General features: G+C 44.6%; 1 protein-coding gene and 1 pseudogene across 7 annotated transcripts in view; one reads left to right on the forward strand and one right to left on the reverse strand.

The window, feature by feature from the left end:
- Positions 1–14,793, reverse strand: part of Rec114 (REC114 meiotic recombination protein) — a 158,116-nt gene that overhangs the window by 15,065 nt on the left and 128,258 nt on the right. The gene's annotated exons all lie outside the window — the stretch shown is intronic.
- The window catches only part of LOC134480121 (nucleophosmin-like), a 15,295-nt pseudogene continuing 1,740 nt past the window's right edge, over positions 1,239–14,793 (forward strand).

A 14,793-nucleotide genomic window follows, 5' to 3' on the forward strand; every position in this document is an offset into this window, starting at 1 on the left:
CATGGTGGCTCAGACCTGCAATCCCAGGACTGTCATAAGGTCAAGGCCAGCCTGGGCTACATAGTGAGGTCCACAGTGAGACCCAGTCTCAAAATTAACAATAACCGTCTCCATAAACCAAGAGGAAGACATCAGGAAGGGATGCAAAGGACACAAAGGACCCAAGTGCCAAGGTCCACTGTGAATAAGCATGGCCAAGAAGAATCTTCAAGTCTCTTTCCCTCACTGAACCGGTTTCTTTAGTAACTTAGATGCACTTTCCCGGTCCTTTTCCAGAAACGTTTCCTTGCTATACATCTCATGCTGGCCTCTAACTTGGCGCCTCCTGCCTTAGCCTCTCCAGTGCTGAGATTACAGGTCTGCATCTCCACACTTGGCTTCTGATGCCTCCTGGTTCCAACTCTGGGGCCAGTGTAAGCTAGCCACTACCCAGGAGGATGTCACGGCAGGTGGGGTCACTGGTACTGAACAAGGTAAATCAGATTTAAACCCATGTCAAGTGTGACTTCATAAGCTTTGATGTGAACAGGGTACTTCACGTTCATGAAATGACAAAGTCCACCTGCTACAAAGACCCTGAATCTGAGAGAAGCACAGGAGACGATGGCTCCAAAAGCAGCTGCATGACCCTCTCAGTCCCAAGCTCTGGGTGCCAAAGGCTTCCTGATAAAGGGGAGCAGGCACTGGGGTGCCCATGGCAATATATTTAAAAATGGGACCCTGTCTGAAGCTTCAAGGCTGTTTCTACTTCTGTAGCTCTGAGTTTATGAGGTTCAAATTATACTGAAAAGAGGAATAATATCCTCAATAGTAGAGTCTTCGCAGGACACAACAACATGAGGGAAGAAAGAAGCAGCAAAGGGAATTGGGGTCCTTAGTGTGTGCTTTCAACAGTGACAGCCAGTGGTTATCACGGTAGTAAAAAGGAATGAATGATGAGACAGGCAGGTGGGTCAGGATTAGATTGTAGCCTAGGACTCCAATGTGGGTATTTCTACTTCGTTAAAACATCCACCATGTTGTGATGGAGAAGAAATATTGGTCTAATTTCAAAGGGGTCACCTCCCATCTGATGATCATGGCCCACAGCCCAAGAATGAACTCTGTGGCTGGGTCTGCAGTGCTGTACCTTCTTGGTATTTGCCAGCAACACAACCAGGTGGTGTCGTGCTGAACCACAGGCCATTTAACAGTGAGGCAGATACATTGTAACCAGCAACCATGAGTAAGGCCACAGCATGACGCTGATTACACCAGTCATTCCTGCCAATTACTGCAACAGAGTCCAGAGGCTGGGTCACAAATGCTGGCTGCAGTGTCTGCCTCACACGCTCACCCTAACAGAGCCACCTGCTAGGACTCTGACTGGCCTCACAGGGTAACCGAAGGCCAAACCAATCAGCTGTCTCTCAGGGCTCTCCACATGGCTCTGTGGCCGTGGGCTTCTTTTCAAAGTACCTTACAAAGCTTTTATTCCTCCTAATAAAACCTTCAGACTCGCCACAGGTCTGCTGGACTGGGAGTTTCCCAGACTACTTATTCCTCCTTCATTCCCAAAGGAAACCTTTTTGCTTGGAGATCTATTTTCTGTTGTAATTTTTTGAGACAACGGACTCCTCACATGGTACACACCGGCCTAAAACTCTCAACCTTTCTTCCCCCAGCACAGATTCTTTTTTTTTTTTTCATCCTGTAATGTAAATTTTGAAACATATACACAGGAGTAGAGAAAAATAGCACAATGAAGTGATCTGGTTACAACTCTCACAGCTCCTTACTTCATTACACCCACTCGACCGCCACCCACTCCCTCGATCATTCTGAAGCTAAGACAGGTATCTGTAAATATCTCGGGATGTATCCCTTCAAAGCTAAGGTCTCTAGAAACACAGCCACAAGCTGCTGAGCGGGGTTGGGGGTGGGCCTGGGTGGGCTGCAGAGAGTAGGCACATGGATGACAGCCCATATGTGCAGGGGCTCTAGGCATCATGGAGCAGATAACCAGGCTCCGAGGATATCGTGGTAGGATGGGGTGGCTTCATGAAGTCAGATATAGTATCAACTACTTACTCATTGAGATAAAGTACACCAAGCATGGCAGCTTGAAATATCGGACAGACTTCTTCCTAACATTGGCTGCTTTAGGATCCCCTTGTATGAAGAGCTGGCCCTGTACGCTGCCTATGCGGTGCTGTAAAGCTGGCTGTGGTGGTGTGAATGTGGGAGGGAGAGCTGGCCCTAGGGCAGGGGGTGCTGGAGAGCTGGTGGGCTGATCAACCCAGGCTCAAATCCAGGGGTGTGATATCTACCGCATCTATGGACTGCTAGAGTAACCAAAGCTCTAGGAGCTCATCTCTATGACAAAGGGCAACAGGTTATCCGAGCAGAGTCACACAGAGTCCAGTGCTGACGTGTTGCAGAAGCCAGAGGCCTCGACCAGAACAATGACTCTTTGCAGTGAATATTTACAAGTAAAGCTGTGTGGGGCAGAGAGAGCCTGTGTGACACACTGCAGCTTCCACGGTGAGATTTTTTTTTTTAAATTTATCTTTGGTTTTTGCTTTTTTTGGGGGGGAGGGAGGGGAAATGAGTGGGATCAGGGTGCATGATGTGAAATTCACAAAAATCAAAAAGTAAAAAAAAAAACCATAACCACAAAACCAAATCTTTAAAAATTAACAACTCCTTGTTATCAAATGTCTTTGACAATATCGTATTTCCCTGTCTTCTGGTTTTTTTCTACAGTTCTTCATTTTGCGACCAAGTATCCAAATGCTGTCCATACACTGGCATGGCTACGATACCGTCCTTACTCTGTGACATGGGGCTGCTGCGTCCCTTGTCAGACTCTTGTAGACTTTTCCCTGTCTTTTCTCATCCTCCCTTACGATCTTTGTTGAGACATTAAGTCACTGAGTCTCTAGATCAAAAATCAACAGATTTCTCTCTGTAAAGGGCTCATGAGTAAATATTTTAGGAGTGTGGGCTGTGCAGTCTCCAGGCCCCAGATGAGCTTAGGCCTGTGCTGTGGGAAAGCAGCCACAGGCAAACAAGTGTGGCTGCTGTCCAGCAAGGCTTCACCATGGACACTGGAATCAGAATTGTGTACAGTTTTTCACATCTCACATTATTCCTTTCTCAATGCTTCTTAACCATTCAAAAATCTATAAATTAGGGGCTAACAATTCGATCCTTAGAAGTGACATAAAAAGCTGGCACAAGGATACTTTATAGTCCTAGTGCGACAAGTATAGGCAAGAGGACTCCTGGGCTGGCTGGCCAGTAGTCCAGCCTACAGCAAAGCCAGGTCCCAGTCAGATACCCTGCCTCAAAGTAAAGTGGATGGTTCCTAAGGAATAGCCAGGCTGACCTCTGACTCCTAACTGCAAACCCGCACCCACGCATTGGTGCACATCCACACACCAATACATGTATGTATGCTGCATGCAAACAGGAAGAGCACATAACCCCCAGAGTCACCCTCACTAAACTCTGTTCTTGTGCCTGCAGGCATGTGTTTCATATGTATTCTGTCTCTTGTATTCCTTATAGAGCAAGAACTTTGATTAAATCATCTTCCCTTGGATTTTGCTAGACCGCAGATCCAAGATTTCACCATAGGCAGATCGTGTCTCTGCCCTATGAGTGTGAACTTAGCAGTCACTATAAGCACTGCCTACACTCACTAATTCACTAGAAGCTGCACAAAAAGCCCCAGTATTTTTGTTCCTTGTTTAGTTATGAACTTGAGTGTCTATGAAGGACTTCCAGGCTAGCATGGTGGCACACGTCCATCATTCCCAGAGGCCTTTCAATTTGCAGTTTGACTTACTTGGTTTAAAAGGGAAAACTAGGAGAAAAGTCATCGTGTCATTTCTGCCTAAGACAATTAAGAGGGTCACAACTTCTACTCCTGTTATAAACAACTTAAGACTGAATGACTCAGGGAAGCAATGTGTACACACAGAGAAGAAAATGTGCAGGAGGATTGAGGGAGCTGGTGAAAGGGAAACGGGCTGGGAGAGCCTCTGATCACGGAGGCTTTGTGCTTGGAATCAATCTCCAGACTGAAGCCAGGCATGCTGGCACACATCTGTAATCCTGGCACATGGAGGGAAGGAAGATCAGAGTTCATGGTCATTCTTGGCTACTTAGCCCCTTCAGTGCTAGCCTAGGTCACATACGATTCTATCTAAACCTTAAAAAAGATTTGTAGATTTTTATGTGTATGTGGGTTTTGCCTGCATGTATGTATGTGTATCATGAGTCATGCCTGGTGCTTAGAGGCCAAAAGGGGGTGTCAGGCCCTCTGGAACTGGAGTTATAGACGATTGATTGTGAGCCACCATATATATGGGTGCTGGAATCAAACCAAGATTCTCTTCGAGAGAAACAAGTGCCCTAAACTCCTGAACCATCTCTCTATGCCCCTATCTAAAAAGCCTTTAAAAATTAATAAAATAATCCAGGCTGACAAAGGGAAGGGGCAGCCTACTGAGATGGTAGTCTTAATGAGGAGAGAGAGATGGGGAAAGGCAGACTCGGCTGCTGCAGGAGCTGTTACAGGATTGCTGGAAGCAGACTGCTCTCTGGCACAGCCTCAGAAACCTGTCTCGGGGGTCCTGAAGCCTCTGGCTGACCTGCAGTCTGGACACTGAAGACAGGATGCCAACCCTGATGGAGAGTAACCTCTGGAATGAACAACAGCTCGGGGGGCGGGGGGGGGGCACAGCCCAGCAGTCCCAGGACGCCACGGGCGAGAACAGTTTCTGCAGCTAGAGTTGAGAGCCTTTCCTAGATGCAGAGGCTGCTGAGGACACAACATACCTCAGAATGCTGTGAAATCAGCTGCAGGGTAAATACCGCTCTACCCCACCCTAGCGAGAGCCAAAACAAGTTCCCAAAGGGTCAAACTGATGGTAAGTACTTTACTTGCTTAAAATCCCCAAAACGCTTTTAAGGGGCACAAAAAGAACTAGTGCTTTCCAATGTAGGAGTCATGTCTGATCAGAAATCACCAATATATGGTGAGATGTTAGTTCAACAACAGTTATTCAGCCTCAAGAAAAATGAGTCAACGAAAACCTGGAATCGCAGTGCCACCAGACAGGGAAGGATGGATCAAAAGCTACATGTGCCCAAGCTTTAAAAAAACAAAAGACAAACAAACAAAATCTAAAAACCAAAAAAAAACGATCACGGTAAAGAGGGCCACAAACTATGAGAAGACCTCACTGATACTCTTCTGGCCCCCGACTTGGGAAGGGCTACCTCTGAGGATAAAAGAGAAGTTCTTTATACTGATGGTGGGGGCGGAGGGCATGACTTTCAGACTTCACTAAAGAGAAGCTGCCAATATCTTCACCAAATTGTACGCTGTCACTTAAAGGACAAGTGTGAGGTCCTGGGTAGGAAGAGAAGCAGGCAGTACGGTGTGGGTGAAGGCAGAGAGACAAGATGTGATTGAGGAAATGCAGGGCACCCTACACACGGCTGTAGGATCGTGGGCAGGCTCAACAGAGACACGGTTTCCCAAAAAGGCCTTCCTGCTATGCTAAAAGGTTTTAGCTATCAAAATAATATCATGTCCTATCTTCTGACAATGTGATACGATAGAGTTTTAAATACTAAGCTCGCTGGCCCAAATCTGTCCTCAAGATTAGTTGTTATTTAGCTCTATAAAGAAAAGTGGAAAGCTCGGCAAGGGTTAAGTACAACCCTTCCCAAGGATAAGAGCCGGACAGTGCTCCTCAGAGCCACCCCAGCACAGAGAACCATGTTTCCTCTGTGCCAAAGGAGAGTGTGCAGAGCCTATGCTCAAACGCACTGGACCAAAGGCTTCTTGTCACAACAAAGTGAGCATCTGGTAGCTTTGTCCAGGTAGCAGCCACTCTTCCTTATAGGAACATCCTTATTTTCCTTTGGGAAACTAGCTGACCCCATTCACAGGATCCAGACGAGGCTAGTTTCTCACCTGCCCTTGCTCCAGAGGTGGACAGGTGACTGTCAGCATATGTATCTGCTTCTGACCTCTGCGTTTATGGGTGTGCATATAAGCTAGTGATATCCGTGTACATGCTGCGACCTTTGGTAAACTGTGGAGGAGCTCTTTCCATTAGTGTTGTTTGTTTGAAAGATAAGTAAGTTGCTGGGACCCTCTGGAGCACAGAAACCAGAGCTGGGAGACAGAGGGAGCTAGTGATGGTGTGTGAGTCCCTGGGTTCAATGCATTGACCCCCCCAGCCCCATTTCTGTGCAATTCTGTGAGGCGGTAGGTCTTACTCATTTACAAGAACATGAGATGGGCTCAAATTTCTTGCAACCCGGTTTATAGCTTAAGAAGTACAATAGCTAAGCTATATTCACTTTCACTGTTCAAATATCTATCCAAATTCCCATGCCCGGTTGCTATAGCATTTCCAAAATTCCACATCTCCTCGTTTAATAATCTAGCAGTTGATGTTTAATGACTGTACTCAACACCGTGGCAGCAGCACAGCTGACCACGTGCCCCTTCTCTTTCCCAGCACATCCGTCTCGGCTCCCTGACTTCTTTGCTACCTTACTCAGGGCTGACTCACCAACGCCTCAGGCTTGGGTCTCCAGCACGGGGCCTTCTACGACCTTCAAAGAAGCCAAGGGCTATCAGCCAAGAGACGGGCTGATGGGATAGACATCTGGCTTGAGTGGCCCAAAGATACTCCCAGTTCCAGTTAGCACAGCCAAAGCCATGCTCGCCACACACACCTACTTCCAGCACTGGCTCTGTCCTGAATCCCTAACTGCAGAGGGTAAGGAAGGCGGGCCACCTTCAGAGCAGAGCAGAATTCTTCACGTCTTCTCCACCTCAGACATCTCTGACGTGCTTTTCCCTTGCACACAGCAGTCGTTAAGTGCTTCCACCCTTGCTGGCTTTTCCATCTATTTCCTAGTTTACTAAAGCAGCCTTAGCTGTCTTCCCCCCGCTCACTCCTCCTATTCCCACACAACTGCAAGAGAAAGTGTAACAGGCTGTCACTCGCTGGCTTAGAATCTGTCGATAGTTTCCTATTTTTTTTTTTTTTTTGGTAAAAATAAAATCTCTTATATGACCTGCAGGGGAATACGCAGGAAGAATAAAATAGATGAACTGCACATCTACTGACACACGGGAGATTGGAGATCATAAACTTCCACGAAGTCCTAGGGGCCTTCGAACCCTGAAGCTCCTTCAGACAAGGAAGGGCCAAGGTTACAGAACAACATGTCTACTGCTGTTCTGAGCTCTCAGAAGGAAAGGGAATCTAAGGGGTAGTCCCATAAAACACCAGGCGTTGTTGATATCTTCCAGCACATTCTGAGTAAGACTTTCCTGGTATTGAGCTCCCCATCCGCACATTTGTTTGTGTTCTGTGTGCTGATCTTAGCTTACTCTGTCTCAGCCTGGGAGCATTCTCACCTCCTTGGGAGACCTTTGCATATCTTGGCTTTGATTTTTATGGTTTAGCACTCCCAGAGATATCCAGTTTTGCTCCAGACTTCTAAGATGATAAAAGTTCACACTGGCTTGTTTTTAGGCTATTTGTGGGTGTCTCTCTAAGGCCCTCAGATACTCAGAACACTAATAATCAGAGTGCCAATTCTGTTGGCAGCTTTTCTATAGAGAGCAGTCTTTATGTTCAATTTCTTCTTAATAAAATGGACTGTGGGAGCTGGGAAGACACCCCCGTCAGTAAGTTCTTGCTGGGCAAACAAGAAGATCTGAGCTTAGGTACCAAGCACCCATATTTTTTTTTAAAGAAGTTAAGCACAGCATCACGCACCCGTAAGCCTAGCACTGGGAAATAAAGACAGGCTGGCTGCATAGACTATCACCAGGCTTAGAGAGAGACCCTCCGTCAAAAAGGCTCCCCAAAGCATCTGTCCAGAATGTGCCTTAAAAAACTGGGTCATAAATTCACATTAAAAGACAACCAGGGGCTGGGGATTTAGCTCAGTGGTAGAGCGCTTACCTAGGAAGCGCAAGGCCCTGGGTTCGGTCCCCAGCTCCAAAAAAAAAAAAAAAAAAGACAACCAATATTCTAACTGCAGATGTCCAAGTCTTGTAGCAAAAATACAAACAGTAAGACAAAACAAGATAAAACATTCCCTGCCAAAACCACTAATCCCACAGTCATGGTGCTCAAGGAGAACAACTCAGACAAAACTCAAGACACAAAGCTCAGAGGAGCAGTTGTAAACATGCGGAGTTTGTTCAACACCTCAAGACGGCAAAGACACCGGAATTAACTATAAGATCAGGAACAAACAGCTGCATGAGGGATAAAGACAACCAGAAATTATAAATCAAATTCAATAAAGACATAGACTAAATATAGTTGGGAAAATTTCCCAAATTTCCAGAAAGATGTACCCATGTACCCATTTAGGTGTGTGTGTGTGTGTGTGTGTGTGTGTGTGTGTGTGTGTGTGTGTGTGTCCCTGCATATCACCAAATTGACAGGACCAGAAAAGAAATCTCCTACAATATATTATAGTTGAAATACTAAAACCACAGACTAAAGAGAGGGCCCTGAGAGCTGCAAGGGAGAAGGGACAAATTACACAGAAAGACTGGTCAGAATAACAGTTTAATGGAAACTTTTAAAGCTAGCAAGTATTTCCAGTTCTCAAAGATCATGGTCAGGAGCCATTTAGGAGACCCTAAGGCTATCAGGTGGCCTTCGTGAACGTGGCCCATCGTTTTTGCATGAATTGATGCTGTTTAGATGAATTAATGATTTTATAGAGTTCCTGATTTGATTCAAATAATCTTAGGAAGAAAGTTTTAAGAGGTGGTTTTAGTTGTTTTATTAGAAAGATGTAATAAAGCTAGAATCAAGAATAGAATGTGCCCACTTCTCACAATAGTGAGTAAATAAAGGCTGCACAATATGGATACAGTGCTGAAGAAAAATAGGCTTAGGACAGATGTGTGTTCAAGGAAAAGCATTCAGGGCCAAGAATAAAGCCACAGGTGTTGATTTGAACGTATACTAAGCATCCAGAATGATGCACTGCTTTGAACTTAGTATCAACATCCTTCTGTAACTCCCACTTTGTGTAACATTTTATCTATGAGGTAATTTTCTAAGAACTTTTGTCTATAAAAAGGCCAGGAAAAAAAATAAAGATGATATGTTGGCTTGGGGGCTCTCCCCAATCCATCCATCCACCTGCATATATCTGCTTCTATGTATGGGTATGCATGAATACTTGTGGAATGGATGAAACAGGCATTTGGGCTTGGCCAGAATGTGTACGAGTGAATGTATATGTGTCTATGGACGTTTGCCTGTGTAAAGGATTGTAATGCTTTTTCTTTCCTTCTTCTCTGGTTCACAGTTAACACGCCTAGCCAGGGAGAGGCTTCTGGCTGCCTGGCCAGAGAAGGGAGTGTTAGCAATAAACCCTTTACCTAATCCCCTGCTGCTAAACAGCATGTGCTAATCACCAGATAGTAGAGCGTATATAAGCACAAATAATAAAGAGTTAAGTTTTTAGCACAGAATAGTAATAAAGTGTAATAAAGAGTTGTTTGCCTATCATTTAATGAAGGACAGAACAGTAATAGAGAGTTATAAGATACAGTGTTTAATAAAGCACAGAGATTTATAAAGTAAAAATAAAGCACAGAGAGATAAAGACAAAAAGAAGCCAGTGATATTCAGTCACAGAATAAGTAAGAGAATGTTAAGTCTCCAGGAGCCATCAGCTTATGGCATCCAGCACAATTAGAGAAAGTTACAAGATTAGAGATCATCAGTCTTTTGGCCATCGTCCAACACTGCTGTGTCCCACCTCAGCTCCAAACCCACACAGGTCAGGCAGGCCCAGGCAGATCACAAGTACCAACCTAGACTATTACACCCAGCGAAACTATCCACTAAAATTGAGGCAGAAATAATGCCAGGTGTGTTGGACAACCCACCTCTAAGGCTAGTGACAGCAGGATACATCATCACTAGCCACCAAGATGTGACACATTTCTACTGTCAACAAGAAGGCATGGGTATTCAAATGCCTGACAAAACTGACTTCAGAATAAAACCAATCAGAAGAGATTAAAAAGGTCACTCAAATTCATTAAATAAACAGCCCATCAAGAGGGTATCACAATTCTTAATATTTATGAACCAAATACGGGCACACCCAATTTCATAAAGCAAATATTACTAGATATAAAGTCACAGAGTAATCCCAACAGAGTAAATACTAGGAGATTTTTTTAAAAGATTTATTTATTTTATGTATCTGAGTACACTGTAGCTGTCAGATACAGCAGAAGGGGACATAGAATCCCAGATGTTTGTGAACCACCATGTGGTTGTTGGGAATTGAACTCAGGACCTCTGGAAGAGCAGTCAGTGCTCTTAACCACTGAGCCATCTCTCCAACCCCATAGTAGGAGATTTCAATACTCCACTTTTACCAATACACAGGTCATCTGGACCAATAGACAAAACAAACAGAAAAACATTACAGTTGAATGAAATTATAAAGCAAACGAGCCTAACAATGACCTATGGAAAATTCTACCTGGATATTGAGGAATGCACATGGTTTCCAGCAGGTGTCTATATGGATCCTGTGCTAGCACACAAAAAGCAAGCATCAGAATATGGGAAAATCAAAACAACATCCATCCAACAGTCTGAGTACAACTGAATAAAACTAGACACTAAACCCAGAGAAACTACAGAAAATCTACCTCTTAGGCTCCAGAACTACCTTTTTGACTGTGAACTAAAGGCTGACAGAGAGGCTCGAGTTCAAGTAGATGATGATGGAAATGAGCACCGGCTATCATGAAGAACGGTCAGCGTGGGGCAGGGGCAAAAGACAAATTATACGTCGCAGAGGCAGAAGCATGAGTGCCGTCCAGTTAGTCACACTGGCAACTGTGAAAATGTCTGTACGCCCAACAGTTTCCCTCGGGGGCTCTGGGATCACAACACATGTGGTCTTAAGGTTAGAGCGTGGTGCAGGGCCGGCGGACAGCTCCTAGGAGCTGTACAGGGAGATGCAGTCAGAAGATGAAGAAGATGAAGAGGATGTGAACCTCCTGGGTGTGTCTGGAAAGTGATCTGCCCTGGAGGTGGTAACAAGGTTCCACAGAGAAAAGTAAAACTTGACAAAGATGAGAAGAGAGGTGATGATGATGATGATGATGATGTTGATGAGGAAAACTGAAGAAAAAGTCCCAGTGAGGAAATCCTTATGAGATACCCCAGCCAAAAATGCACCAAAATGAAGCTGAAATGGAAAGTACTTAAAACCATCAAGAGCAAGGTCAAAGGGTCAAGAGTCCTTCAGAAAAACAGGAAAAGACTCCCAAACACCAAAAGGACCTAGCTCTGTAGAAGACATTAAGGCAAAAGTGCAAGCAATATAAAAAAGGAGGGTCTCTCCCCAAAGTGGAGGCCAAGGTCATTACTCACAGAGGAATTGCTTCTGGAGCCTAGGAGCCTACTCAAGATCTCTGGCAGTGGGGGAAGTCTCTTTAAGACTTTGAAATATTATTGTTTTTCATTTCTATAACAGCTGATATCTGGGCGTTCTTTTCATAATGTAACGTGGGAAGTTCTCCTACTGTGTCTGGTAAATGCTGTCAGGGTTCAGTTGCCAAGAATGTGTTGTCTAAGATGCTTGTTTAGTTTTCAAAGATGGGACTCCACCCTTTACTTGGTTTTATGTATGGAACGTTATGATAGAACAAAATAATAGTGGTGGTCAGATGTGGAAATGGCAGGGAGACAAAAACATACATGTGAAATACTCAGTATTTGTCTTAGTCAGGCTTTCTTTTCCTGCACAAGCATCATGACCAGGAAGCAAGTTGGGGAGGAAAGGGTTTATTCAGCTTACACTTCCACATTGCTGTTCATCACCAAAGGAAGTCAGGACTGGAACTCACACAGGGCAGGAAGCAGGAGCTGATGCAGAGGCCATGGAGGGATGTTTCTTCCTGGCTTGCTTAGCTTGCTTTCTTATAGAAGCCAAGACTGACCAGCCCAGGGACGGCATCACCCACAATGAGCTGGGTCTTCCCCCTTGATCACTAATTGAGAAAATGCCTTACAGCTGGGTCTCATGGAGGCATTTCCTCAACTGAGGCTCCTTTCTCTGTGGTAACTCCAGCTTGTGTCAAGTTGACACACAAAACCAGCCAGCACAGGATTTTAATAAAAAACAATTGGAAGATTTTTTTTAACTTTTTAAAAACACAAAACGAATCTGAAAGAGTGAGTGCTCTGGTAGGCTGGTAGCTCCAATGCAAGTCACCCACCACAAGTTATCTCTTGTTAGGTGGCCCAGGCTGGCCTGAAGTCGGCAGTTTCCCGGGTGCACCACTTTGCTGTGCTTGAGACACAGAGACAGAGGAAGAGGGGAAGAGGAGAAGGAAGGAAGGGAGAGAGAGGAAAACAGGTGAACTGCAGTCTCTGGTCCTCGGATTTAGTCTGACTACAGGAAATGGGCATCCCTCGTTTTCCTATTCTAAAGCATTTCCTCCCGGTTCTCCTATATTTTACCGTCATATTTACACTGTGCTTATATTCTAAACTTTGCTGCGTTCACTGGAATCACAGCAGCAGGGCATGTTCCATGGTGCTATGCATGTGTAAGGACTGTCATTTTTACGTCCCACCATATGGACCCCACCATCTTTGAGAAACCTTCACCTCACAGAGGGAACAACTGCAGGCACTTCCATTTCCTCCCCTCTATGAAGAACACTATGGACATTTTTTTAGGTGCTCCATCCCCTTTTTGGCACTACTGGGAATTAAACTTAGGGGAAGTACATTACCAATATGCTCTAGTCTTAGCCCATTTTTTTTTTTTGGTTCTTTTTTTCGGAGCTGGGGACCGAACCCAGGGCCTTGCGCTTGCTAGGCAAGCGCTCTACCACTGAGCTAAATCCCCAACCCCTTAGCCCATTTTTTTAAAAAAATATTTTAAAACATTTTCATGTCATTCAAAGAAGCAGAATTGGGTCAAAGGTTAACTGTATACTAGTGGGGACATCTTGATAAATACTGGCAAGAGATGAAAATATTCGGGGGAAATGACACACTATGTCACCAGAACAAGGTGACAGTGACATCAGCACTCTCAATGCTGTATGCTAAAACTCAATATCTCCTTATTAATGAATATAGACATTTATTGTATTCATTCATTCATTCAATCAATAAGCTTCCATATCAGATGTAGTAACAACTTAGAAAACCTAGCAGAAGGCCCAATCTCTGACCCCAAGGAGATTGTAGTTTTGATTCGGAGGCAGAAAACAAAGTCACTTCCTGAGGAAGTGAGGCCTAAACTCCGCGCTGATTACCGCGCCTCAGGCCGTGTCTGCTTTTGGCTCTGTGTTCTCCGGCCTTTGCTTTTTACACAAGTCTTACAGCTTGCTGTTAATTCACATGAACTCTGTCATCCCCTACGCTCTGACTGTCATAGATTCAAGGCTGCAGAGATAAACTGTGTGGGGCGCACATGCGAGACCGTAGCTATGTAATATTTGTTTCTATGAATGGAGAGAGAACCATGTTGCCTTGAAGAGAAAGCCTTCTTCTCAGTACTGCCTGGGTCACCCAGATGCTCCTCCTGGAGTGACCCTCAAGTCAAACTCTGTAAGTCCCGATCTGTGACTACTGCACACTCAGGTGGCTATGTGCCTGCGAGGTACTTTAAGCTACACACATTGTAGCCGTCGCCGCAGGCAGGGGCTTCCTTGCTCATTTTATTGGGTTGAGCTTTATTAACTGGGTTTTAGGTATTTATACACACAGGGAACGAATGCTTCATTTTGAACTAGTGTTCTGACAACAGCTTTTTTCTTTCAAATCTTGTTTATATCATTTTCTCCATGTAAAAGTCTGGATGGCCTCGTGAAGCAAATTGTATCAATATTTTAATCTACATAACATAGGGTTTGGCTTGGTTTCAGAAGGAATCTGACCTTGTAGCCCAGGTTGGCCTAGAACTGAGAGACTGCCTGTCCCTGCCTCCTCAGTGTTGGGATTAAAGGCACCTAACTTTAAATGTGGTTTTCATTTCTAGTTTAAAAAGGCTCTCCCTTCCTTCCTTCCTTTTCTTCCTTCCTTCCTTCCTTTCTCTCTTTCTTTATTATTATTATTTTTTAAGACAGGGTTTCTCTGCATAGCCTTGGCTGTCTTGGAACTTATGCTGTAGGCCAAGCTGGCCTTGAACTCAGAAACCTGAGTGTTGGGATGAAAGGTATAACCCACCTCTGCCCACTAGAAAGGCTTTCTTTCTCTAATACTCTTTTGTTTTAATTTGGTTATAGAGCATTTGATATCCAAAGGCTGCCATTTTTATACATTCAGCATGTTAATCTTTTCCTTGTTAATTTAGAAAGCTTTCCTATGGAACAGGTACATGAACCTCCCAGACCTGTGTTGCTCTTCGTGTTCCAAAGGGACTCCGTTCCTGGCACCGTCACTGGCCTCTCTGGAATGTAACAGGCACTCATGAATCTACTTCTGTTCCCTCGCTATAACTGTAATAATGAATCTGCAAATAACTGAATGTTTTGATAAGAACACATATGTCTGAATTAAATTCTCATTCTTATGAAACCAGTTACTCTGTTTTGCTCCCATTTCTTGTTGGCTTCCCGTGGAATTCCTGAACTATTAAAGCACAGCACTGCCACCTGCTCTCGTTCCCAGGACATCAGGAGTCGCTCCAGCCGCCCCATCTCAGCACCAGTGGCATCTTTATAAGGTTTCCTACATAGTAGTAAGT

This window comes from Rattus norvegicus, chromosome 8 (assembly GCF_036323735.1).
Source record: "Rattus norvegicus strain BN/NHsdMcwi chromosome 8, GRCr8, whole genome shotgun sequence".
Lineage (NCBI taxonomy): Eukaryota > Metazoa > Chordata > Mammalia > Rodentia > Muridae > Rattus > Rattus norvegicus.